This window comes from Ailuropoda melanoleuca, chromosome 3 (genome assembly GCF_002007445.2).
Source record: "Ailuropoda melanoleuca isolate Jingjing chromosome 3, ASM200744v2, whole genome shotgun sequence".
Lineage (NCBI taxonomy): Eukaryota > Metazoa > Chordata > Mammalia > Carnivora > Ursidae > Ailuropoda > Ailuropoda melanoleuca.
Window position 1 is genome coordinate 36149186 of NC_048220.1, and position 26668 is coordinate 36175853.

Genomic DNA, 26668 nt, shown 5'->3' on the forward strand with positions numbered 1-26668 from the left:
AACTTTCTGGGGTTACAGGAATGTTCTAAGACCTGACTGGGGTAGTGATAAAGCTCTATATATTTGTCAAAATTCACTGAATTGTGTCAAGAATTGTGAAAGCACTGATATTTTACCCTACTTGTAAGCTAACAAGTTAGCCTGCTAGCTCCATGGATGCTGGCAGAAGACATGAGACTCCTGTGTCAGAGACAAAGGACCTTATTACTCATACCAGGAGCAGCATTTTCAGAGTATCAGCATTTTCTTTTTCTTTTTTTTAATGATTTTTTTATTATATTATGTTAGTATTTTCTTAAGTCAGCTGCCTGCTCCCCAATTCTGACAGAGCACTGTAAAGAGGGAATGGTAACACCTGTACACATAGTGGGTCATGTTACAGGAGAGGAAGACTGAGCTTAGGAAACCCAGATCTTTTAAAATGGCAGTAAGCATGCCTGCCTTTTACTTTGGAGAGAGACATTATCTCTATTTTCCAAGGCTGTAAACAGACCTTCACGAGACCTATGCGGAATTGTTTCTTAACAAACTGAACACTAAAAACTGATGAATTTTATTCTTTACAAATTAGACCTCAATTAAAAACAAACCAACAATATCTATCGAGGCAAGGTCTATAGTCAAAGAAATGAGTGCTTCACTCCTCTAAAAGACACGTACAAGAATGTTCATACAAGTTTTACTTAAGTACTGAAAAGTAGAAGCAACCAAAAACACAAACACAGTAGAACAGAAAAATTCAAGTAACTCAATCACAGCAATGAAAAAAGAATTACAGGTATTCACAACAACATGACTGAATTTCCTATATAACAGAGAAGAAATGAGACACCAAAAAAGTATACATGATTCCCTTTATATGAAGTCTAAAACCAGGCAAACGTAATCTGTGGTGATAGAGAATTGTCGTTATCTTTTTTGGGGGTGGGGTGGGGTGGGGAAGAGGGCAGAAGGGAGCATTCTGGGATGTAGGACATGTTCTACACTTTGAACTAGATGGTGATTAAAAATTTACTGAGCTAGGGGGCGCCTGGGTGGCACAGTGGTTGAGCGTCTGCCTTCAGCTCAGGGCGTGATCCCGGCGTTATGGGATCGAGCCCCACATCAGGCTCCTCCGCTGGGAGCCTGCTTCTTCCTCTCCCACTCCCCCTGCTTGTGTTCCCTCTCTCGCTGGCTGTCTCTATCTCTGTCAAATAAATGAATAAAATCTTAAAAAAAAAATTTACTGAGCTATAATCTTGTTATCTGTGACTTTATTGTATGTAAGTTGTACTTAGTAAAAAGAGTAAACAAAACAAAAATGACCACAGTATCATTTCCAGTTTTGGCAAAGTATAAAAAATAAAAAATTATCAACACAGTATTTTGAGACTATGACATAAAGGCATTCTCATACACTGCACTTAAAGAGCGTAAACCGGCATAACCTTCCCAATAAACTATGGCAATTTAAAACTGAATTTTACTGTTTGTAAATTAGAGCTCAATTATAAAGAAAAGAACTACCCAGACAAGGTTTATGCCCAGTTTTGCATTACTGATCAAAATTAAAATATATATACATTTGAATCTAATGATTCTACTTCTAGTATTTTATCCTACAGATATGAGCAAAACAACACACATAGAAAGTATTCACTACAGCATTGTTTTTAGTAATAAAAGGCTGATGCACAAATAGGGGACTAGTTAAATTACGGTACATCCAAATATAGCAAACGTGTAGCAAAAAAAAAAAAAAAAAAAAGAGGCAGCTCTAGATCTCTACCTACAGTTGTGTAATGGTATCTAAAGTAAGTAAAATAAATTATTAAATAAAATACTGTTAAGGTACAGAACAGTGTATTGATTATTTGCGGGGAGAAGCCAAAAAAAGATAAAACATACACGCATTTCCTTATATATGCATAAAATACTTCTAGAAGGACAAAATTCAAAGACTGGCTGCCACGGGATGGGATACCAAGGCAGGAAGGAGACGCTGTACCATATACTCTTTGCATCTTTCCAATGTTGTACCACGTGACTTCAGTACTTAGTCAAAAACTGAATTTAAATTAAAAAATACTTGATGTGTAAACTCTCTCTTCCAAATAAAGTTATGAACTCTTGATAAGGCTTCACACTGAATACAGTATTCTTTTATTAAATATCAATACTAACTTGACTTTATGTACTCCCTAACCATGTATGGTCACTCTGTAATTTGCTCATGAACTATTTAGACTGTTACAGGGTAAAGGATAAAAGAATGAAGCTGCAGGAACCATTTTCCTCCACCTGTTTTATTTCTTACTTCCTAACTTTACATAGTCCCATATTAGAAAAATCCACATCATTCAACTGTTCATCAAAACAAGATGAAGAAAATATCTGAGCATGTTGGGAGAGCAGTATGTGGTCATGCCACTCTGACCACCCCCACCAAGTACCTTGTTCACACTGTAAAGAGGATTCTCTATAGTTCCTGGAAGCTGGCAACCTTTCTGTTGATGCACTATATTCTTGTAACAAAACTCTGACACAAGAGGTCCCATAAAGGTATTTATAGTTACCACAAAGCAATCAGATTTATCTAGGCAGGGCCATGAGACACAGTATGTAAAAGGAAAACAGGCACAGGAAGGTTTCACATTTTAATAGTTACGTTTCCTGGGACACCTAGGTGGCTCTGTCAGTTAAACGTCTGCCTTCGGCTCAGGTCATGATCCCAGGGTCCTGGGACTGAGCCCCAGTCAGTCTCCCTGCTCAGCGGGGAATAAAATATTAAATGCAGTTTCGTCAACTTCATTTTGGGGCTTATCTTGTTTTAAAATGGACAGAATTGACAGTACACTGCATACTATTCCTCTCCTTTCATTTTGTTAACAGTACCTACTGAATTTAAAATTCTATTGTTAGCATTATCCTCCCACGTCTCTGGCAGAATTTTCCATGCATATATTATAATCACATATTGCATACAATGATTTTCCTTGAAATCTGCATCTTATCTTGGAAGATTCTATGAAACCAATACTAAGCACAGATACAGGGAAGATTTATTCCAAGCACTGAGTGGTTCTTCTAGAGTGGCAATTCCTCAACTATGGTGGCTCAATATGGTAATGTGCAGAAAGGTGCTGTAAGATCCATCACAACTAATTCACTATTATTGTCTATTATTGTTAAAGTAATAAAGTTTACAAATGATTTTAAAAAATTAGAACAAATCAAGATAATCCCTATAGTTGATCATTCTTACTCATTTTCATTCCCATGGATTTTCTTAAGTGGGAGAAAATGCACTGGAGTTATAACTGATAAATATTTAATAATTTTGCCCTTTATAAATTCTTTTTGTTACTTATGGATTGTGATTTTTGAGTCTTTCTTTTTACTTTGATGCAAGGACAAAATGAAAAAACATGAATAATACATTTAGATACAGATTTCATGGGAGGAAGAATATATATTCAATATAAACTTAGTTAGTATAGTAACATTACTCCTCTAATTATAGAATAGTAGTTGAACTACAATTGCCAAGAAGAAGGCAAAGTAATGTTTGTTGAATAAATAAGCCGGGCAGGGATCAGGATGAGGAAAACTTCAATATGGTATCATGTATATGCATTACAGTGTTACTCTGAATAAATTTGCAAAAAGTCAGTCATACCTACATTATATTAACTAATTATCTTAAAGATTATCCAACTCTGATCTATTCCATTATTACTAATTATTAATTCACAGTAACACTTGTATACTATATTACATTACACAAGTGCTTTTATGTAATTACTTCACCTGATTCTCCTAATATCCTAGAGAAGGAGATTGGTAGGGCAAGAAACATTATTTTATTTTATTATTTTAAGAGTTTATATTTTTAGAACAGCTTTAGGCTTAAAAAAAAAACAGAGTAAGGTACAGAGAATTCCCACACACCCTCTGCCCCCACACATGCACAGCCTCTCCTATTGTCAGTCTCACTCACCAGAATGGTACCTTTTACCAAGAATGAACCCACATTGACACACTTTAACCACCCTAAGTCTGCAGTTTACCTTAGGGTCCACTCATGGTGTTGTAGATCCAGTGGGTTTCAGATTACTAGAACTTCACAAAAGAAAAATCCTGACAGGTTAAGTTACTTACCCAAATCACAAAATTAGGAAGTGAAGAAACAGGACCTTGAAACTTAAGTCTTTTGCCTCCAAAGTCATGCTCTTTTCATTAGGTCTCACTATAAAGAGAAGACAGCCTTGTTCAGAATGCTGGCTTTGATAATATTTATTATATGCATTCTTCTTAAATCCTTGCCTGCGATAAGCCTTCCTGAAAGTATCCCATTTTAGATGCCTTCTGACCTTCAGCATAAAATAATTTCATAAAGACTTGTATAACAATATTTAAACATCCCACCGTTGTTTTGAATAACACTTGGAAACATTATCAGCCCCTCCATGCCTACTCCAAACTTCCCTATGTTCATGTAGTGTCACAGAAACATGAAAGGGACATTTTGTTAAATTTGACAAAAGCAGTTAAAGTAAATCTTTAAGAGAATCAATCATACCTTTTACCTTTCACTAGCAGTTAAGGCTACTGACTCTTCAACTGCCATACTATTTTATGCACACAGACATAAAAATTCAGTTTAAATTTCAGTACTAGGTTAAATTTTAGTGTAAGTAATGGTGGTTCCTCTTTGAAATGTGAAAGATAACTTCAAACTTAGGCAAGGAGTTGAATCCTCCATTACTGTTTCATACATATTAAGCCTTTGATGTAATTTAATAATGTGTAAGAAATTAATTACAACTGATACATTAAAAATCCAAAGGAAATAATTATTTTTAAATTTTCAAATGAACAGAAGTTGAAAATACATCATGTAGGAGACCCCTATAGTCCCACCAAGGTAACTAATGTGAACAATTTGCTGGATACTTCTGCAAAATTTTCTATATTACAACATTATATTATATAAATATGTACTTTATTTTACAAAAACAGGATCACAAAAATGTGCTATAACTTGTTTTCACTTACTACATTTGGACATCTAAGTCAATACATACAGATTAATTCCTTACAGCATTTGCTCAAATTCACCTCCTCATACAGGTCTTCCCTGACCACCCAGTATTGTTTATCCCCCGTTTTTTTTTTTTATCAATGGCACTTAACACTTTCTAAAATGACTTGGTAAACATTTCTTGTAAAGGGCCAGATAATAAATATTTTAGGTTTTGTGGCTACTAAGGTATCTGTTGCAACTAGCTGACTTTGTTATAGACAGTATGTAAACAAATGGACATGGCTGAATTCTAATAAAACTATTTAGAACAGGATGCATGCTAGATTTAGTCTGTAGACCACAGTTTGCCAACCTCTGTTTAAAACAGTTTACTTATTTTATTGGCTGTTATGGGTTGAATTGTGTTTTCCTACCGAAATTGTGTTGATGTACTAACCCCCAGTATCTCATAATGTGACCCTGTTTGAACACAGGGCTGTGGCTGATGTAATTACTTAAGATGTCATAAAGGAGCAGGGTGGGCCCTTAATAAAATATGAATGGTTGTTGTTAGGAAACAGAAACACACAGGCACAATGCCATGTGACAACACAGGCAGGCACTGGAGTGATGTAGCTGTAAGCTAAAAAATGCCGAGGACTAAGAGCTACCACCAGGAGCTATGAAAAGCCAAGGAACCATTTTATCCAGAGTTTCAGAAGGACTTCTGGCCTCCACAACCTGAACAGAATAGACCCTGTTATTTTAAGTTACCCAGTTTGTGGCACTTTGTTACAGGAGCCCTGGAAAACTAATACATTGTGCACCTAAAATAGAATGTTAGCAAATTAAGCAAGAAATTTTGTCTGTTTTGCTCCCTCCTGTATTCCTAGCATCAAGAATCACACCCAGTATAGTAAGCACTTCAAGTATCTTTGCTGGATAAACTGACTTTCTTGCTGTAAGCAGGTACATAATATATTAATGGAATAAATATACTGTAATATAACTAGTCCCAAGTCTTTGCATGGACATAAACTTTTGCTTCTCTTGGGAAAATACCTAGTAGACTAGCTAGGTCGTATCTATGGTAGGTATATATTCATATTCTTCTTTGGTGATGTGTCTGTTCAAATATTTTGCTCATTTTTAAATTGGGTGTGGTGTTTTCTCATTATTATGTTTAGAAAGTTTTAAAAAATAGAATTCTAGGGGCGCCTGGGTGGCACGGTGGTTAAGCGTCTGCCTTCGGCTCAGGGCTTGATCCCAGCGTTATGGGATAGAGCCCCACATCAGGCTCCTCCGCTTTGAGCCTGCTTCTTCCTCTCCCACTCCCCTGCTTGTGTTCCCTCTCTCACTGGCTTTCTCTGTCAAATAAATAAATACAATCTTTAAAAAAGAAAAATAGAGTTCTAGATACAAGGTCTTTATTAGAAAATCCTTTTCAACCATTTTCTCCCAATCTGTGGCTTACCTTCCCATTCTTTTACTGTGTTTTTTGAAGAGCAGAAATTTCCATTTTAACTGAGTCCAATTTATTAACTAGTACTTTTGGTACTGTATCTAAGAAATCCTTGCCTAACACAAAGTCTCAAAGGTCTTCTATGTTTTCTAGCTAAAAGTTTTAGTTTTAGGTTTTATATTTAGGTCTATAAACTATTTTGAGATAATTTTTATATGTGGTGTAAAGTAGGTATTCAAGTTCATTTTGTTACATACGGATAGCCAATTGTTTCTGAACTATCTGTAGAAAAATATCCTTTCTCAAGTGAATTGCCTTTACACTTTCATCAAAAATCAGTTGTCCATATATGTGTGGGTCTATTTACATCTCTTTATTCCGCGGTTGGGCAAACTTTTTATGTAAAGGGCCAGAAAATAAATGTTTTAGGCTTTGTAGACCATGTCTCCATTCGAACTACACCATCTGCTGTTGCAGCACAAACGCAGCCATAGATAATAAACAAATGGGTGTGGCTGTGTTCTAACAATACTTTACAAAAATAGGAGGGACCCTGGATTTCACCTGTGGGCTCTAATTACCCAATTTCTACTCTATTCTGTTCCATTGATCTATTTGCTTTTAGATCTTGAAATCAGTGTTCCACGTGTAGTTAAAAACCACTGCTGCTGCTGGATAGAGTGTTAAATGTCAATCAGGCCAATCTGGTTGATAGTGTTATTCAAATCTTCTATATCTTTAGTCATTTTCTATTTCCTCTATCAATTATTGAAAAGGGGGTATTGATATCCCCAAACAGAACTGTAGCTTTATAAATTCTTGCAGTTCTTTTAGATTTTGCCCTATTTTGAAGCTACATTATTAGGCACATAAATGTAAGGTCTTGATGAAGTGACTCTTGTATCATTGTGCAATGATGTTCTTTACCAACTAAAACTCTTTGCTCTGAAATCTACTTTAACATCATTATAGACATCTTATCTTCATTAGTGTTATCTTGGTATATCTTTCTCCATTCTTTCATATTTTACCTGTTTCTTTCTTCATAAAGAGCTTTGTTTTTTTTGTTGTTTTGTTTTGGTAGGTAGCATTAGTTCTATCTGATCTGACAACCTCTGCTTTCATTGGTTTTCCAGGCCACTTACATTTACTATCAGTTAGGTTTAGAGCTATCATCTTTGTACTTGTCTTCTACCTATTTGATCTCTGTTCTCCCTTCTCTTCTACTGTCACTTGTGTTAAGTGAATATTTTTTATGATTTCCATTTTGTCTTCCTTTTTGGCTTATAAGCTATTAATTCTTTGTTACCTTAGTGATTACTTTAAGATTTATAGTATATATGTTGAACTTACCAGTCTACAAGCGATGTTATAGCACCACGCAAAGTGAAGTATACGAGAGTATACACCCATTTCTTCCCTCTTGATATTTATGCTATTTTTGGCATACAACTTTCACATATTTTATAAACTTCAGATGTACTTTATATATGTCACAAACCATACTGTTATTGTTTTTGTTTAAATATTTTAAAAGAGATTTCAATATTACAAATAGCTTGTGTATATATCCATGTCTACTACCATTTCCAGAGCTTCTCATCCTTTGTCTAAGGTTTACATTTCCATCTGATATTTTCCTTCTGTCTGAAGTATTATTATCATGTGTAGCGCGGCTCTGCTGGTGATGAAGTTTCTACATACCTAAAAATATTTCATTATTATTTTTCACAGATATTTTCACTAGGTATAGAGTCTCAACTGATAAGACTTTTCTTTCAGTACTTTAAGAATGTAGCTATTAAGTTCTTGCATGCACTGTTTCTAATGAGAAATCTATCATCCTTATCTTTCTTCTTTTGTATGAAAAGTCTCTTTTCTCCTCTGGATGCATACAAGTTTTTTTTAACTAGTTTATCACTAATTTTGAGCAATCTGACTGTGATGGACCTTGGTAAAGTTTTCGTCATGTTTCTGGTGCTTAGAGTTTGTTGAGTTTCTTAGATCTGCTGGTTTAAATAGTTTTCATCAAATCTAGAAAAATTGTGGCCATATTTCTTTGAACATATTTATCTCTGACCCTCCTGCTCCTACCCGTGAGGATTCTAGTAACATGTATTGTTAGGATGCTTGAAGTAGTCCACCAGCTCACTAATGCTCAGTCCATTTTTTTCTTTTTTCCTATGTTTTATGATAATTTCTACTGCTGTGCCTTTAGGTTTACTGATCTTTTTGTCTGCAACATCTGCCATTAATTCTAACTTGTGTATTTTTCATCTTACACATCATACTTACCATCTCTAGAAGTTCAAATGAGTCTTTTTCATATATTCTGTAACTCTACCTAATTTTTTGAACATACAGGACACAGTTATAATAAGTTTTAATTTTACCATCTATGTCAGCTCTAGGTTAGTTTTAATTAATTTTCTCCTTATTATACATTGTATGTTCATGCTTCTTACATGCCTGGTAATTTTTTTATTGGATGTTGGACACTGAATTTCACCTTATTTGCTACTGGATCTGTACTGGATTTTTTCTATTTCTGTAATTTTTTTTTTAAGATTTATTATTTCAGAGAGAGTGTGAGGGAGAGCACACAAGAATGAGGGCAGGGGGAAGAGGGGAAGAGAGCGAATCCCAAGCAGACAGCCCACTGAGCGTGGAGCTTGACATGGGGCTCAACCTCACAGTCCTGAGATCAAGACTTGAGCTGAAATCAAGTGCGACACTCAACCAACAGGGCCACCCAGGCGCCCCTGTATTTCTATACTCTTGAACTTTGTTCCAGGACATAGTTAAGTTACTTGGGAACAGTATGGTCCTTTCAGGTATTGCTTTTAACATACACTGGTAACTAGGTATTTACCCAAAGAATACAAAAATATTAATATAAAGGGATACATACACCCCAATGTTTATAGCAGCAGTATCTACAATAGCCAAATCATGGAAATAGCCCAAGTGTCCATCGACTGATGAATGGATAAAGATGATGTGGTATGTATATACACAGTGGAATATTACTCAGCCATCAAAAAGAATGAACTCTTGTCATTTTCAATGATGTGGATGGAACTGGAGAATATTATGCTAAGTGAAATAAGTCAGAGAAAGACAAATACCATGTGATTTCACTCATATATGGAATTTAAGAAACAAAACAAAGGGAAAGGCAAACAAAGAAACAGACTCTTTTAAAAAAAAAGATTTTTTTTATTTGAGAGAGAGACAGAGCATGAGTAGGGGTTGGCGGCAGAGGGAGAGGGAGCAGACCCCCTGCTGAGTAAGGAGACTGATGTAGGGCTTGATCCCAGGACCCTGAAAGCATGACCTGAGATGAAGGCAGACGCTTAACTGAGCCATCCCTGCACCCTCCAGATTGTTAACTATAGAAAACAAACTGATGGTTACGAGAGGGGAGATGCATGGGGGGGATGGGTGAAATAGGTGATGGGGATTAAGGAGTGCACTTGTGATGAGCGCTGGGTGTAGTATGGAAGTGCTGAATCACTATATTGTACACCTGAAATTAATACCACACTGTATGTTAACTAACAGGAATTTAAACAAAAACTAAAAAAAGAAGATACACTGGATGGGACTGGAGCAGTGCTTTTCTAGGGCAATTTATTACCTACTACTGAGGCAGTATCCTTCTGTGTCTCTATCCAATGTCCCATGAGTCAAATGGTTCCCAACCTGGCTGGTGAGGACACGAACTTTTCCTGACCCAATGGAAGCACCAAGTAATGTTATCTTTACCCCCTCCAGGAGGTTCTTTTCCTGCTCTGCAGTAATTTCTTTACATGTATGCACTGGTCAGTACTGAGATGAACAGCTAAATGGAGCCTCTGAAGCTTTTAAGAGTCCTCTAGTATTCTGTTTTGTGAACTCTAGCTCCTTTGGTATTCCTAGCCATCTCCACAGGTCAAAGAGAATCCATGGAGCTTACCCTGGATTCCCCCTACCTGTGCCATGGCCTGGAAGCTTTCTCAACTAGCAGGCTAGTGCAAGCATAGGGTTCATCTTATTTGTTTCCCATCTATCAAGACCACTGCCTTTCATTATCCAGTGTCAAGTGTCTTGATTATCATTGTTCCGTGTGTTTTTTTGTTTTATAGTTGTTTCAGGCAGGAGGGTTAACCTTATCCTCCTCATCCCTTTTTGGCCCTAACTGCAAGTTGCGTAGTCATTTGGATACCAAATCAAACAAGGATTACATAATAAAACTACTGTCAAACTATTATGCATATTGGTGTGAAAAATCCTAATTAAAGCATTTGCAAATTAATTTTAGCAACATACATGAAAACAACAACAAAAAACCCCATAAATACTAACAACTATTAAACCTAAAAATTGGGGTATCTGGGTGGCTCAGTTGGTTATGCATCTGCCTTGGGTTCAGGTCATAATCCCAGGATGGAGCCCTAAGTCAGGCTCCCTGCTCAGCGGGGAGTCTGCTTCTCCCTCTGCCTCTCCCCCTTTCCCCATCCTGCTCATGCTGTCCCTCTCTTTCTCTCTCTCTCTCAGAAATTAATTTTAAAAAATCTTAAACAACAAAAAAAAGCCTAAAAATGTAAGTACGGTCCATTAAGCAAAAAGGTAACAATATTACCCACTGTATTAAAAGAAGAAAACTACACAATCATTCCAACAGATGTCTGAAAATCATCTGATAATATTCAACAACTGTTCACTTAAAATTTAAAAATAACAACCAAGTGTCAGAAAATGAAGACTGAAAGAGACCATCCTTATCTTGATGAAGTGTAACAAAGAGGATGGATTCTGGAATCAGACTGCCTATGTTCAAATACCAATGCCTTTATTTTTTTGTAAAATATCTTGGCCAAGTTATTTGATTTCCCTCACTTTCATTTTCCTTATCTGTAAAATGAGGATAACACCACCACCTACCCACATACTTCCTAGGACTTTTGTGAAGATTAAATAAGTCAATAAACATAAAGCACTTAGAATCTACCTGGTCATAGAATGTACTCAATAAATGGTAACCTGTTGTTATCAGTGCAGCTCTTGCTGTTGCTGCCACAATCCTTTATCAGAAACTTACAGTAAGTATCATACTCAAAAATAAAAATTAGAAGCATTCCTATTAAAGACAGAATTCAAACAAGATGCTTGGCATCATCATTTACTCAACGCTGTTCAGATGGCTTAACCAAAAATAGAACAAATAATGACATAAAAGTGGAAAAAGAAAAACTTGTAGATACTATCTATTAAGAAAGATGAGAATCAAATGACAAACTATCACAACTACTGAGAGTTTAACGTAATAGTTAAACAAAAGATCATCAAAAAACATAGCTCTCCTATATACCAGTAATAACCCATTAGAAATGTAAAAGAAAAAATCCTATTCACAACAGCATCAAAAACTGTAATAACTAAGAAAAAAATCTAATCAGAACTGTGTACTAACTTTATACAGAAAACTATAAACTCTTACTAGACAGCTCATTAGTTAAGACTTAAATACCATGGAATGGAAAACAAAATATACATAGTACAGACATTGTTCTTCACAAATTACTATACTGACGCAACACAATTTTAATCTAAATTACAAAGTGGTTTATTATAGAACTTTACAAACCAATTTAAAATGTCATATAAAATATTAGATAATAGCCAAAAGCCAGTTCTCAAAAGGAAAAGTAAAGAGAATACTTGCCCTATCATCTATTAAGGCATACAGCAACATTATAGTAATTAAAACAGGGCATTGCATATGAATAATTTGATCAATGGTATAAAACAAAAAAATCCAGAAACAGATCCATATATATTTAGGAATTTAATCATCTAACAACAACAAAAAAGCACCTCTTATCACTGGAGAAATAAAGGACCATTTAATAAACAGTACTGGTACAACTGGCTCCACAAGCAAAAAGAGTTCTATCTACTTCATTACACATACATACACTTCAGATTTAGGATCTTCAGATTCCGAGTATTAGAAGAAAATAGAGTTATGTTTATGACCTTAGAGTTAGGCAAGTCCCCCTACAAATTATCACTGACTGCTTCAGACATGCAAAAAGGTTTAAAGAGTATTTTGATGACTATTTATGTTCTCACTACAGCTTAAGAAATAAAACATAACACATACAGTTGAAGCCTCATAAACAAGTCTTGCTCTTAAGAAGTTTAAAGTTTGGAGAGGTGGAATATGCACAGAATGCTACAGAAGCACAGAGAATAAACCAATTCACAAGGGGCCCGGGAAGGCCCAGAAATGAAATCCAAGTAAAGGTTTTTCTAAACAGAGAAAATACTATACGTATGAGCTACATGTCATCTTTGACTCTAAATGTCAAAAGAAGATTATCAATGGCAAAATTCCAGCACATGCCAGGGTACAAACCAGAGCTGCACTATCTGAAACACAGCTCTCATGAGTTTACTTTGTGTTAGGGAATGGAGGTGAGGGAACACACACAACAGAACATCCAAACAAAAGCAGACTATGTAGACAACCAATTATGAAATGCAGTCTTCGGAAGTAATGATGAAACCAATCTACCTCAGAGCACAGGATGAAACTGATGAGTCTGAGTAAGGGAAAATGAGAATCTGGAGGCAGAACGTCCAGATTTTAACAGGGCTACAGATTTACTGTGCTGAAAGGAATAAAACTCCTGCTCTGGATATGTATACATATAGCTTTAAAATAATAACTCATACTACAGCCACATTTCAACACAGCTCTCTTAGTCATGATCAATTAACTAATTTCTCAGGAAATCTCATTAAGATATACTAGACAGGGGCGCCTGGGTGGCACAGCGGTTAAGTGTCTGCCTTTGGCTCAGGGCGTGATCCCGGCGTTATGGGATCGAGCCCCACATCAGGCTCCTCTGCTATGAGCCTGCTTCTTCCTCTCCCACTCCCCCTACTTGTGTTCCGTCTCTCGCTAGCTGTCTCTATCTCTGTCAAATAAATAAAATCTTTAAAAAAAAAAAAAAAAAGATATACTAGACAGACACAGAATGAAAGAGAGACTGTAGACAATGTAAGAATATCACGAGTGTTTCTGAACATTGTTGACCATGTTTGTTTCTTGAATTTCTCTTATCTCCTGGTTTCTATGTAATGATATCATGTGGTTGAATTGTTTTATGTATCTACTTTATGTCTCCTTCACTGAATTCTCTGCTAGGGTTGACCTCCTGGCTATGAAAGTACCCGAGTATTTGGAATCTACTATTTTTTTTTAAATACCAACATATGAAGACATAGACTTGAACTATCACTGTTTCAAACAAAATAATTTCAAGAATTCTGGCCAGGATCTCTCTTTTGATTCCAGTTATGTATCGTTGTCTTGCCTCTGACTCAAATAGAAAGGTCTGAATAATACATGAATACACACATGCTGATGCACACATAAAGACATAAATTCACTTACTTCTAAGAAAAGTCAGTGTACTTATCTTTTCCCCAATCTAAGATCACCCTTCTTGAACTGCCTCAGTCAATGAGGACCCTTGTTGCCTCTTACCTATCCATTAAACTCTAGCTTACCTAATCTTCTTTCATGTCTCTTCCATTTGTCTCCTCTTTTCTACCCTCCACCATGACCAACCTCCATCACCTTACTATTTATCTGCCTTCCTGCTTCCAGTCTCTTTCTGTCCTCCAAATCATTCTGACATTTATAGGTAGATCAATCTATCTAAAACACTACTTTAAACTTGTCACTCTTACCTTTAAAAGCTTTTTAAAGGGTCAAAAATAATGCCAAATATTTTAGCTATTTAAGAACCTAAAAATTTGGCTTCATATGTGCCTGTCTAACCTATCTTCTCCAGTATTTGAAATCTATTCTAGAGGGGCCTGGCTGGCTCAGCTGGTAGAGCAAGTGACTCTTGATCTTGGGGTTGTGAGTTCAAGCCCCATGATGGGTGTAGAGAATACTTAAATAAATAATAAAGTCATTCTAAGAAACCGTTCTACTCACACTGTTCCCTCAAGCTACCCCACCACTGTATGTCTAAAAAGAACAGCAAACCATCTGCTTAAATTATTTATGTAGTTTCTCAAATGCAAAGCAAATATTTAAGCTTTCATCTTCCTTGACCTCAACATGCCATTCACATTTTGGTTTACTTATCATTTCCTACCCCTACAGACGAAGCTAACTTCTACAGACTAAGCTCAAGCCACGGTAAACTACTAGACTTTCTCTAACACACTTTGCTATTTCAGAGTTTGTGCTTCTCCATACGCTATCCCCTGACTCTAAAATGTCTTTTCCCAGACTCTGCTTTGTGTCGTGTGTAACTCCAATGAAACATCATCTCTCCTGTGGAATTTCCCTGTTCCCATAAACATCTCTGCTCCAATGCACTTGTGTACAGTTCCGTAATAGGACTGATAATACTGTACTGTAATTATTTGTTTCTCTGTCTTGATACCCTCAGAATTTAAGATACTTTGAGGCACATAGAGGACAATAAAGAGTGCGTTTTAAAAGACCTCCTGGAATGGCCACATTATTCTAGACTCTGCCATTCAAGTATACTATATGAAGAGGGAATATACGCATCAGAGTTAAGAACTCAGATTCTGAAGCCAGGCTATAGGCTATCTATGTATGAATTCTAGGTCTACCCCTTAGTAACTATGTGGCACTGGTCAAATTAACCTCTCTTTGCTTTGGTTCCCTTCTTTGTAAAAGGAAGATAGTAACATTTACTTCCTAAGGTTATAAGGATTGAAAAAATATGGGCAAGGTGCTCAGAACAGTGACTGGCACAAAATAAGCATTACATATGTATTGGCTATTATAATTAATATACCTTGGTTATTTCTGACCGTTTCTACATAGATCTCTATTTGGAATGTGTTTCCTTCATTTTTCTCTTTATCCAAATCTCACGAAGGTTTCAAGTCTGACCTCTGCTCAATCCTTTGATCATTCCAACCATTAAATAATCACTCCCTAATTTAAATATCTACAGCAGTTTCTGTATCATTCTATATTTAATTGTAACTGCCTTGCATCCTTACAATTTTTCATACATCTGTCAGCCCAATTTCTGTAAACTCTATAAAGGTTCTAAGAATACCTCATGCATCTTTGTGAACTGTAGCCAGAAGTTAAGTGCTTAGTATTTGTTGTGTAAAATGAGAGAGTAGAAACTTCAACTCTGATCACTCGACCTTTGCAATCAAAGAAATGGAGAAGACTGTGAGAACATTCCACGCTTCTCTGGGAGCCACGCTGCAAATTTACTAGGGCCAGGAAGTCCTGACTCCTGTTAAAATGAGAAGCTCTAGCTTCTGCGGGGAGAAAACCCTCCCTGTCGATCAGTTATGGGGAGTCCGAAAGTTCCCAAACCCAACTGTAGTAGAGGATCCCTTACAAGGAATATATCAGCAAGACAAAATGACCAAGTCAAGTGAGAGCGCAGGATTTAGAATTGCACAGATATAAGGTTCAAAGGGACCCCAACCCTCAGTTTCCTTCTCTATACAGGATATTGCAACATTTTACTTCATAGGTATATAATAACTAACATTCACCCTAACATTTAACTGCAGTGCAAATTCCCTTGGGAAAATTTTTAAATAAGGTGAAAGAAAACACTGCAACTCATAAATAAAAATGAGAACACCGTGCACGTTTTTCATAACATAATATATTAACTTAGCTGGCAGCAATATTTATAATATTCTAAATTATCTATGAGAAAATTAAACATGTATAGCACTGCCAATTATACAGACTTAAGAGGGAAAAATTCCACTACAAAACTTATTCTCCTTTTCTCACACTTTCTCCATCTTGTAATCTTTTTCTTCCACTTGTGATTAAAAACAAGTGTTCAAAATAATCCCCCAAAAGAAATAGCTGGAAAACTTGATTTAACTTAAGATCAAGTTGGTTCTATAAACGCAGAATTCCATTTACAGTTAAAAAAATACTTCCAAGTGGGAATTATCATGAACTTGAGAAATTAAGATAATGGCGAACAGCTCATATGATGATCTGAGTCAGGAATTTCAAATTAAGAGTTGTTCCAACTTGAAGCTGGCAGTCACACAGTCTAAAGGGTTTGTTTACACCACTGACTTAACCAAAGACTCCAATCTTTTAGAAGAGTCACCCTGGCATTCTAATCACTGATTATTTTATAGCAGTGTAACTGCTGAAAATGCCAATACTACACAAATTAATCCGAAATGGGTGTTTTTCCGAAGGGAGAAAAACCCAAAAACCAAAGTGGAAAGTCTTAGTTTTAACCTGTGATATTTTTTCAGTTGGAGTTATGAATAAAATGCTGTTCATCTACTGAAAAACAGAACCTTGCCGCTTGGAATAACCTTTAAGCTTGGGGGAGGGGTGAACTTTTACAGATGGATTTGGTGCTTCTCAAATACAGTGTTATGTGGGATTCGTTAGGACGGGTACACGTAAGAGATAAAAAGAAGAGATAAGACGTTAGTTTAAAAGGTTTTAATTAAGGTGAACTTTCAACCATGTTGAAACATTACAACTTCAGGCGAAAAGATGGCTTTGGTGAAGAGAGACTCATCTCCAGGTAGAAAATGAAGAGTGAAATGCGGGGCTAGTGGAAATTAAGGGGAGATGGAAAGGGGCAAAAAGGGGGGATTTGGGGGCGTGGGCCTAAGGTTAAGGCTGAGGGTGTGTGTGTGTGTGTGTGTGTGTGCGCGCGCGTGCGTGTGCTGGAGATAAGGTCTGCGCTTACGGTTTAGAAATATAGGTGACAAAGTTGTAGAAATCAAATTCAGAGGTGTGCGAACACGGAAAGGAAGGAGGAATGTGGGGATTTCCAGGCTGGAACTAACAAGTTTGGGACGGGCACGCTATTGCGGCGCCCCTCTCCCAGGGAAGGGTTGCCACCTCGAGTGCCAGGTCCCCAGGCCCGAACGCCCCGACTTAGACCTCACCCTCCCGCTACACGGCCCTTCACTCGGCCACGGCACCTCCTCACCTCAGGCCGTGGCGCCTCGCTCATCCGCGTCAGTACAGGGCACGACTCCCTCCGCGCCGGGCCTAGCCGGGCCCGTCGGCCGCGCAGCCGCGGCCTCCGACTCAGCTGCGCCCGGGCGTTACCCCCGCGGCTCCGCGGGCCTGAAGGCTCCTCGCTTCTGCTCCGGCTCGCTCCCGGTTTCTTCCAGCAGACGCGGCACGCGGCCCTCCTCCCACGGCGGGGCGTTGCGCCCCCGACCCCGCCCCGAAGCGCCCTCGCCGCGCCCCGCCTCCGGACTTAGGGACTGTATGGTGATTGGCTCCAGCGAGACCCGGCGCGCTAGAGTATTGGCCGAGCTGTAGCCCGTCGGTGAAGGGGCGGGACTCCAGGCCGCTGCGATTCCCGTAACGCGGCTCCCGGCGTCCGGGATTCCGGCGGCTGCGCCCGCGTCGCCTTTCCTAGACCGGATCGAAAGGTTCCCCCCATCTCCCCTTTGCGGGCGGAAGGAGCGGAATGTTCCATTCTTCCGTGGAATAACGGGGTCGTGAACTGGAGCCCGGGTGGTTTGTACGCCTGCCTCCCTCCCTTCTCGTTGCGGTCCCGCGGCCTGCCTTCTCGGCCTTCCCCGAGGGACTCAGACCGCGAGGGACCGCCGGGCTCCCTTGGGAACAGGGGAGGCGTGGGAGTTTCTCAGGGAAAGTGAAGAACTCGATGGTCGTGACTCCACACGAGATTACCGCAGATCGTGGTGGCAGCGGCCTCGGTCCAAGTCTTACATAAATGAACCTTGCCATGATATATATTTTTAAGTTACTAAATGAGTTTGGCTGTGATTGATCAGTGAACCCCAGAGCTAGTGTGACACGCCAAGAAACTAGTTCTTTGCGGTTTGTGTATCCCAATCTGTGATAAAAATACCTAGCAAAAACGAATTTCATTACATTCCTCCCCCGCCTGGGAAATGGACCTTCAGGCTCGCTGTGATTCCCCCCCCCCCCAAAGCAAGATGAGAAACTTGTAAGATAAGCTGTGTATGTCTAAGTGTGTAAAGAAACACCCCGGCGGCCAGGGCCTTTTGTGGGAGAATGGCAGGCTGTAGGAAAGCAATACTGGTTTAATGGACTTGAACAAATTATACCCATAAACTAACAAACAAAGTTTTTCATTATATTGAGGATTCACACAGAGGAAAACACAGAACAAATTACGATTTCTTAGTTGTTCATTAGATAATTTTGAAAAGACATGGAAAAGCAGGTCTAGTGCTAACAGAGTCCCAAGCAAACTTGGGGATTGTGCTGTTAAGAGAGACAAAAGCTCCGCTGTTTTCAGCTCTTGCTGCTCCCTGTCATCTTACAGCTAACCTACAGTGTAACTGGATTGTATTCTAGTTCTGCCATTTATAGGGATGTTTAAAACAAACTTATAAATTTAAAGTAAAATTTTTATTTAGAGCTAGCAAACATTTATTTAGAGGCAATGTATAGTAGTTAAATGTGCTTTCTGGTTGCAAATTGCCTGAGTTTGCATCCTGGTGCTGCAACTTTCTATGTCTGTGATGGTGGGCAGGTCATCTCGGTTTCTTTATCTGCAAAATGAGAATAATGGTATCAACCTAATGGGATTGGTTCAAAGGTTAAATGAGTTAAAATACATGAGGTGTTAGGTATATAGTAGGTGCTCAATAAATGTCAGCTGTTGTTGAATGTTATGTCAGTGCTTCCCAAACCTTTTGCATCAAAGCATATATTGAAAATGATGATATTTCACTGGTACATTGAGTAAAGATGGAGGGAATCAATATCAGCACACCAGTCTGCCTTGCTCACTGGTCAAGAGAGCAAAAGACTGAGTCAGTCCTTTTGTGGGTATCTCTGTATTGGCTTAACCCAGCCCTAACCTCTAAGAAACTCACATTTTGTGGGGATGGTTAAAGTCCTGGGCTAAAAGAATGAATCACTATTGGAGAAAGATTTTTCAGAACGGGAAGAGCCCTTCCCACCTTGGCTGGAATTACATGACTTAGTAGACACCGCTTTAAGGTACTGGCCCTGAAATGACCACTTTTCAGTTAAGGATTTGTCATGAGAAAACCCTGTCAAGATGCAGCAGTAAGTGGGAAAAAGTGACCTATCAATTGATAACTTTCCATGTATACCTTAGGAACATTTGGGATTTCACATATATCAAAAGTAGGGTGGGGAAGTGTACAGTGAGAGAGCAACATGAGGACAATGAGGTTACTCAGAGTAGGTGAACAAAGCCAGGGAAAAAAAATGCTACATAACAAAGGTAATCTATGCTGAAGGCCAATTTTGCCTGCTTGCTATTTGCATACAGTTGGCCGTGACCAAGATAACCATTTGCTTCCTTGCCTGTGCCCAGTTGTTTCTGAAACTCTGCGTCAGCCTTGGAACTATCTGCAGGTCCAGTCCCAGCCTACTGATTTCAGCATCCATGATAATGACTCAGAACTCTGACCTCACGGTTTCTCATCTTTCTCTTTTCCAATCATCTTCAACTTCACCGCTATCAGAAACCCACAGATGTAGTCACTCCTTGAATCCAGTCATCAGATGAAATTACTCCACCTGCAAAATTTTCAATTTTAAGTTTCTCTCTACCCACAGCTACCTACTCTTGTATCTCTTTTACTCGCTCTCTCCCATTGAGTCTACAGTTTGTCCTCAGCGTGACCTCCAGTCTTTGTTCTCAAAGTTTATCAGTTACTTCCTACCTTTGCTTATCTCCCTAAATTGTGGGAACGCTTTCATCGACTTTTTTAAACTGCACTCTCACTAGTATTTTCAATTCCCTTGACCTTCAGCCATGTTTACCTTATCAATGCTATTTCCTAATTATTTCCCTTGTCCTCGAACTATCAGCCCCACCCCAACATCTATTCCTAGTACAGAACCTTGTTTCATTATTCCCTGGAAAAAATCAGCACCATCATTTGTGAGCAATCTTCACTTTTCTCCAATTTAGGAGGCAAGTGTATACTCTCTTCTTTTCCCACTGCCTTATTCTTTTAAAAGTTTTTCTCCTCTGCATTCTTGGTCCCACTCCTTATCAATTTCAGTCCCCTAGTTTTATATTTATCATTATTAGCATAAAACACCTTAAGAAATTTTAAAAATTAAATATTTAATCAATGGTGAGCTGGGGACAGTGTTTCTGTATGTGTTAAAATCTTTATAGCCTAATAGCATCTAATTCACCAAGCAGAATGAAAAGTAATTCAAAATAAATTTCAAAATGAAGCAGTTTTCAGCCACATAATCTACTTAATAAGTTTGGGATGAAATATGAACTTAAATCAAGTTGTAACTAAATTTCCAAGCTCAAAAACATGACAAATTCATTTCATAGCAACAAAACTAAGCAATAATGTGACTCCATTTAAAAAATTTCACATAATCACTGGGCATACTGTAAGAACACAACTTGAAAGTTTTTCACAAACCAAACAAAGCTATATAATGAGCATCTAAATCAAGAAAAAGAACATGACCAACAGCCCCCAGAGGCCCCTCTTGCTTCCTTCTAGTTACTACAAAGCCACTGACGACCACTATTCTGACTTCTAACACCATAGTTTTATGGCTATCATTTTAAAATTGAGAATTTAGCAGAAACCTCTTAATGTCATTAGTATTTGCTTATTTTATTTCACTGCAGTGGATAACCATAGAACAAGAGAGTTAGAGGTGAAATAAATACTACTCTTTATAAAGGTTAAACACAGATGCAAATTGAAGCAGAGGGGGTTTAGCTTCTTGTTACAGGAGATCTCTGGGAAACCCTGTCAAATAGCCCTGGGCTTTTAGGGAGCAGGAAAGGCCAGTGCAGAAGTGTGAGCAGCAGTGAGGTGGAGTTGTTTTCCCAGACACATACACAGGATAAGGAAGTCAGGTATTGGGACTGTAACTTTGCGATAGCCCAAACTAGCTTCAGAACATCATCCTGAGGATTTTCACCGTACTTTGCTTTTGTTAACTCTGACACAACTCTTGGAAAAGCAAACGTTCTTCCTTTGTTGACCCTCATATGCAAGAATACTTTTCAGTTACAAAATAGATTCCTTGGCTCCAAGTTTGATACTTATACTAAAACCAGATAAATAAGAAAGTACCGACGTGAACTTTTTTAAAAAATATATTTTATTTTATGGACTTGTATGGCCAAGAATTCCCAGCCCTTTGCCTAGAATTTGGATAGAGATTTGGTACTGTTGTATTAAATAATGGCTAGGCAAATGTGTGTCTGTCTCCTCAAGGGTAGCTGACAGTACCCACTGAAAAGGCACAAATTAAATGAATATACTTGTGAGATAGCTGGAATTTCTTGAAAATTATCCCTTCTGATTTTTCTTTAAAATTTTAGGGTTTGATTATTTTTCAGGATCAACAAATAATAAACGGAATTTAGTGTCAGTGTCAAATGAAACTGGGAACAAAGCTAATCTAGCTCATATTTCAAATTAAGAGAATCATTAGTTTGTTGTAAGTGGGCATGACAGACAGACTCTTGTAAGAGTCTGTTTTTACTCTTGTAAATTCTATGACCTCTGGCTTCTCGGTGTTTTTTGTGCAATTTCTTCTCCATGAGAGAAGGGATGCACAGGACTATGCTATGTAAGATTACAGTGCCCATCTTGCCAGTGTCTCTCTGTTGTAGCTTTGAAAAAATCAAATTGCCATGTGGTGGCCTCTATGTTCTATGAAATTATAATACTTCTCTTGTGAGGAGACTCTCTCTTCCTTGCTGGGTTTGATGAAGCAAACTGCCATACTATGAGCTGTCATATGGAGAGATCAATGGATTGAGAAATGAAGGATGGCCAGTAAGACCAGCCAGTAAGAAACTGAAGCCTTCAGTCTTAAAAACTCAAGGAGGTGAACTCTGCCAACAAAAGCAGATCCTGCCCAAGTCAGGCCTCGGATAAGACAGCATCCTCAGCCAACAAACTGACTGTAGCCTTGTGAGACCCAAAACTGAGAACCGAGTCAAGCTGTGCTCAGACTCTTGACCCACAGAAACTGTGAGATAATAAATGTGTGTTGTTTTAAGATGCTAAGTTTGTACTCAATACGCGAGAAACAAATAAACAAATCATAAAATGGGCAGAAGATATGAACAGACACTTTTCCAATGATGACATACAAATGGCTAACAGACACATGAAAAAATGTTCAACATCATTAGCCATAAGGGAAATTCAAACCAAAACCACACTGAGATATCACCTTACGCCAGTTAGAATGGCAAAAATTGACAAGGCAAGAAACAACAATTGTTGGAGAGGATGTGGAGAAAGGGGATCCCTCCTACATTGTTGGTGGGAATGCAAGTTGGTACAGCCACTCTGGAAAACAGTGTGGAGGTCCCTTAAAAAGTTAAAAATTGAACTACCCTATGACCCAGCCATTGCACTACTGGGTGTTTACCCCAAAGATACAGACGTAGTAAAGAGAAGGGCCATATGCACCCCAATGTTCATAGCTGCATTGTCCACAATAGCCAAATCATGGAAGGAGCCGAGATGCCCTTCAACAGATGACTGGATTAAGAAGCTGTGGTCCATATATACAATGGAATATTACTCAGCTATCAGAAAGAACGAATTCTCAACATTTGCTGCAACATGGACGGCACTGGAGGAGATAATGCTAAGTGAAATAAGTCAAGCAGAGAAAGACAATTATCATATGATTTGTCTCATCTATGGAACATAAGAACTAGGAAGATCGGTAGGGGAAGAAAGGGATAAAGAAAGGGGGGTAATCAGAAGGGGGAATGAAACATGAGAGACTATGGACTCTGAGAAACAAACTGAGGGCCACAGAGGGGAGGGGGGTGGGGGAATAGGGATAGGCCAGTGATGGGTAGTAAGGAGGGCACGTATTGCATGGTGCACTGGGTGTTATACGCAACTGATGAATCATCAAACTTTACATCAAAAACCAGGGATGTACTGTATGGTGACTAACATAATATAATAAAAAAACATTAAAAAAAAAGATGCTAAGTTTGTAGTAATTTGTCATCCAGCAATAGAAAACACAGGAGGCAAAAGTTGAAAGCTATTTACATATATGTTCATACTGAATGTTATTTTTACACATTCAAATCCAGCATTTCCTAAGTCAATAAGAGTATCTAGATCTGGAGAAGGGAATTATATCAAATAGGAGCTTGCTCTGGTGTTCCAAAGACCCAGGAATTAAGGGGACCCTAACTGGTCCAATTTATTCAGTTCATTTATTCCGTAAACAATGACTGAACATCCACTGTGTGCCAGGCACTTAGATATGGATCTGAGTAAGACACATGTGTTGGTCGTGAGAATCTCAAAGTCTAATGAGAGAGAGAGAGGTAAATAACCAGCAGTTACAGCCATGTCCTAGTGCTACGAGAAAGATGTTTTGGGAACAGTTGGAAGTGCTTGCACAAGAATACTTAAGGAACTGGGGATTATAAGAACTCTTGTACTTCTCCCTACCTCCAATCTCACATCCTCTCACTCTGTGGTGGGTTAGAGATGGCCAGAAATTCTTTGACACTTTTCTGTGGAGGGCTGAAATCGATTTCCCTTCCTAGTAAATTTAGCAAAGCTCGAGTATGGCACTGATCAATACGTTACAGAAAAAGTGACTCTATGCCAGCTCAGAGCCTAATCTTTTTTTTTTTTTCTTAATGTTTTTTTTATTATGTTAGTCACCATACAGTACATCCCCGGTTTCCGATGTAAAGTTCGATGATTCATCAGTTGCGTATAACACCCAGTGCACCATGCAATACGTGCCCTCCTTACTACCCATCACCGGCCTATCCCATTCCCCCACCCCGCTCCCCTCTGAGGCCCTCAGTTTGTTTCTCAGAGTCCATAGTCTCTCATGTTTCATTCCCCCTTCTGATTACCCCCCTTTCTTTATCCCTTTCTTCCCCTACCGATCTTCCTAGTTCTTATGTTCCATAGATGAGAGAAATCATATGATAATTGTCTTTCTCTGCTTGACTTATTTCACTTAGCATTATCTCCTCCAGTGCCGTCCATGTTGCAGCAAATGTTGAGAATTCGTTCTTTCTGATAGCTGAGTAATATTCCATTGTATATATGGACCACAGCTTCTTAATCCAGTCATCTGTTGAAGGGCATCTCGGCTCCTTCCATGATTTGGCTATTGTGGACAATGCAGCTATGAACATTGGGGTGCATATGGCCCTTCTCTTTACTACGTCTGTATCTTTGGGGTAAACACCCAGTAGTGCAATGGCTGGGTCATAGGGTAGTTCAATTTTTAACTTTTTAAGGGACCTCCACACTGTTTTCCAGAGTGGCTGTACCAACTTGCATTCCCACCAACAATGTAGGAGGGATCCCCTTTCTCCACATCCTCTCCAACAATTGTTGTTTCTTGCCTTGTCTATCTTTGCCATTCTAACTGGCGTAAGGTGGTATCTCAGTGTGGTTTTGATTTGAATTTCCCTGATGGCTAAATGATTTTGAACATTTTTTCATGTGTCTGTTAGCCATTTGTATGTCTTCATTGGAAAAGTGTCTGTTCATATCTTCTGGCAGGGCCTAATCTTTAAACGAAGCTTTCACCTTGGTCTCTAGAAGTCCTGAGCCATGAAGAAGTGCAATCAGTGCCACATAGAGCAGAAGGATTGCCTAGCTGAGCTCTGCCTAAATTCCTGACCTCCAAAATTGTAATACGTACTAAAATGTTATTTGAAATCACTAAGTTTTGTCAGGGAGAAATAAACAACCAGAATGGAACTCTCAAATCCATCTTGCACAATGCTGAAAAGGCATCTCTTTCAATGCCTTTCTATCACCTAAGCCACTTTTGTGTGTCATAAAAGTCCTCCATTACCTGACCTCTACTTACTTCTCCAACCTTATCTTTATCATAAACCTCCAACTCTAGGCTGTCATATTACCAATTTGCTAATGGTTCCTGGGCCAGCTTCCAATATACTGTTTCCATGCTTTTATGCCAAGAAAAGACAGCTTTACGCTGTTCCCTTGCCCTATCATTGCCTTCTTTACTTTCGTTGCCTAACTTGATTACCATCTTTCAATATTCGTCTTAGGAGTTATCTCCACCCCCAGAAATATATCTGACTTCTCCCTGCTCTGGGCCATGAGAAACTCACAGCAAAAGAATGTAAATGATTCCAGATGATCTCCTCTACTTTCTTTTCTCCAGAGTGAGCTAACTTCTTGGGCAGTAGGAGAGGGCTTCTGTCCTCAGTCTTGACATGGCCTGGCATCTGCTGAGATGACCAACAACCCACTGTGGTTCCTGAGTGTCATGGCCGCCACAGTAGGTCCCGTGGAGATGTTTTTGACCCACCTGGACTCATGATGCGCACAGCCCGTGCCACTTTCTACTTTCGTAACTCACTGTTGTAAGACCCCTTGTGCTCTTTGTCAGCTAAATTCTGTGCCCTTCTTGAGGATCTGGGGGCAATTCAGCTCTTCACCTGTGTCTCTCTGGGGCTGCTAGAGATTAAGAGGGGCTGCCTTAAGCTCTCCCTAGTCATGGCACTCTATGCAGCCATCTTTAACTTACACTGTCAAAACACCGTGTGCTAGGAAACACTGCTAGGCTGTGGCCTCCCAGGATTTCACAGGGTAACAGATCCCCAACATCATCATAAGCCTCCATCATCTTTCCCCACCTTAGACCTAACCTCAAGGTGAAGGGCATGGTAGAGGATCCTTTTTTTCTTCACTACCTCTACTTCTCTTGATTATACTCATGTATCTACTTCTGTTCTCCCCAACGTGGGAAGTCTTTATCTGGCCTAGAGGTGGGTATGGGTGGGAGGTTGGTGTCACCAGAAGGCACTATGAAAACTGGTCAGCAAAAACTCTTCCCAAATCCTTCTTATACCTGACCAAGTCTTTGGAATTTGAAAGCCAAGAGTTTGACATCTTTATTCCCTTCTAATGCTGTGATAATTTTTCTAAAGCAATGGGGGAAATTTCGTAAATGGGGAGTGCAAAGAGAAAAAACATAGTCTGGAATGAACTTTACTAAAATATTTGACATACCAGAAGAAAGTTTTTAGCTCCTCCAAATCTATGCTCCCTCTTCTCACATCTGCCAAGACAGTCATAGGTAAGAAACCCTAAATTATAATGAAGAGTGTCTGCGGTCCTTAATGTGATTTTTGCTGTGTAGGGAATGAGAAGAGGGGAAAGAT

The 26668-nt window shown here is 38.8% G+C and overlaps 1 protein-coding gene and 1 long non-coding RNA gene across 3 annotated transcripts in view; one reads left to right on the forward strand and one right to left on the reverse strand.

Moving 5' to 3' along the window:
- The window catches only part of IL6ST (interleukin 6 signal transducer), a 50157-nt gene extending 32467 nt beyond the window's left edge, over positions 1-17690 (reverse strand). Inside the window, exons 1-2 of one of the 2 annotated variants that reach the window (XM_011234481.3) lie at positions 17468-17689; positions 4141-4228 (exon numbers count right to left, since the gene is read on the reverse strand). The gene's annotated coding sequence lies outside the window, so the exon portion shown is untranslated. Of the gene's footprint in view, positions 1-4140; positions 4229-17467 lie in introns of both variants that reach the window. The other variant, XM_034656251.1, reaches the window with a different exon arrangement.
- Positions 16996-26668, forward strand: part of LOC117801494 — a 52407-nt gene continuing 42734 nt past the window's right edge. Inside the window, exon 1 of the long non-coding RNA XR_004624073.1 lies at positions 16996-17053. This is a non-coding gene — a long non-coding RNA (uncharacterized LOC117801494). The remainder of the gene's footprint in view (positions 17054-26668) is intronic.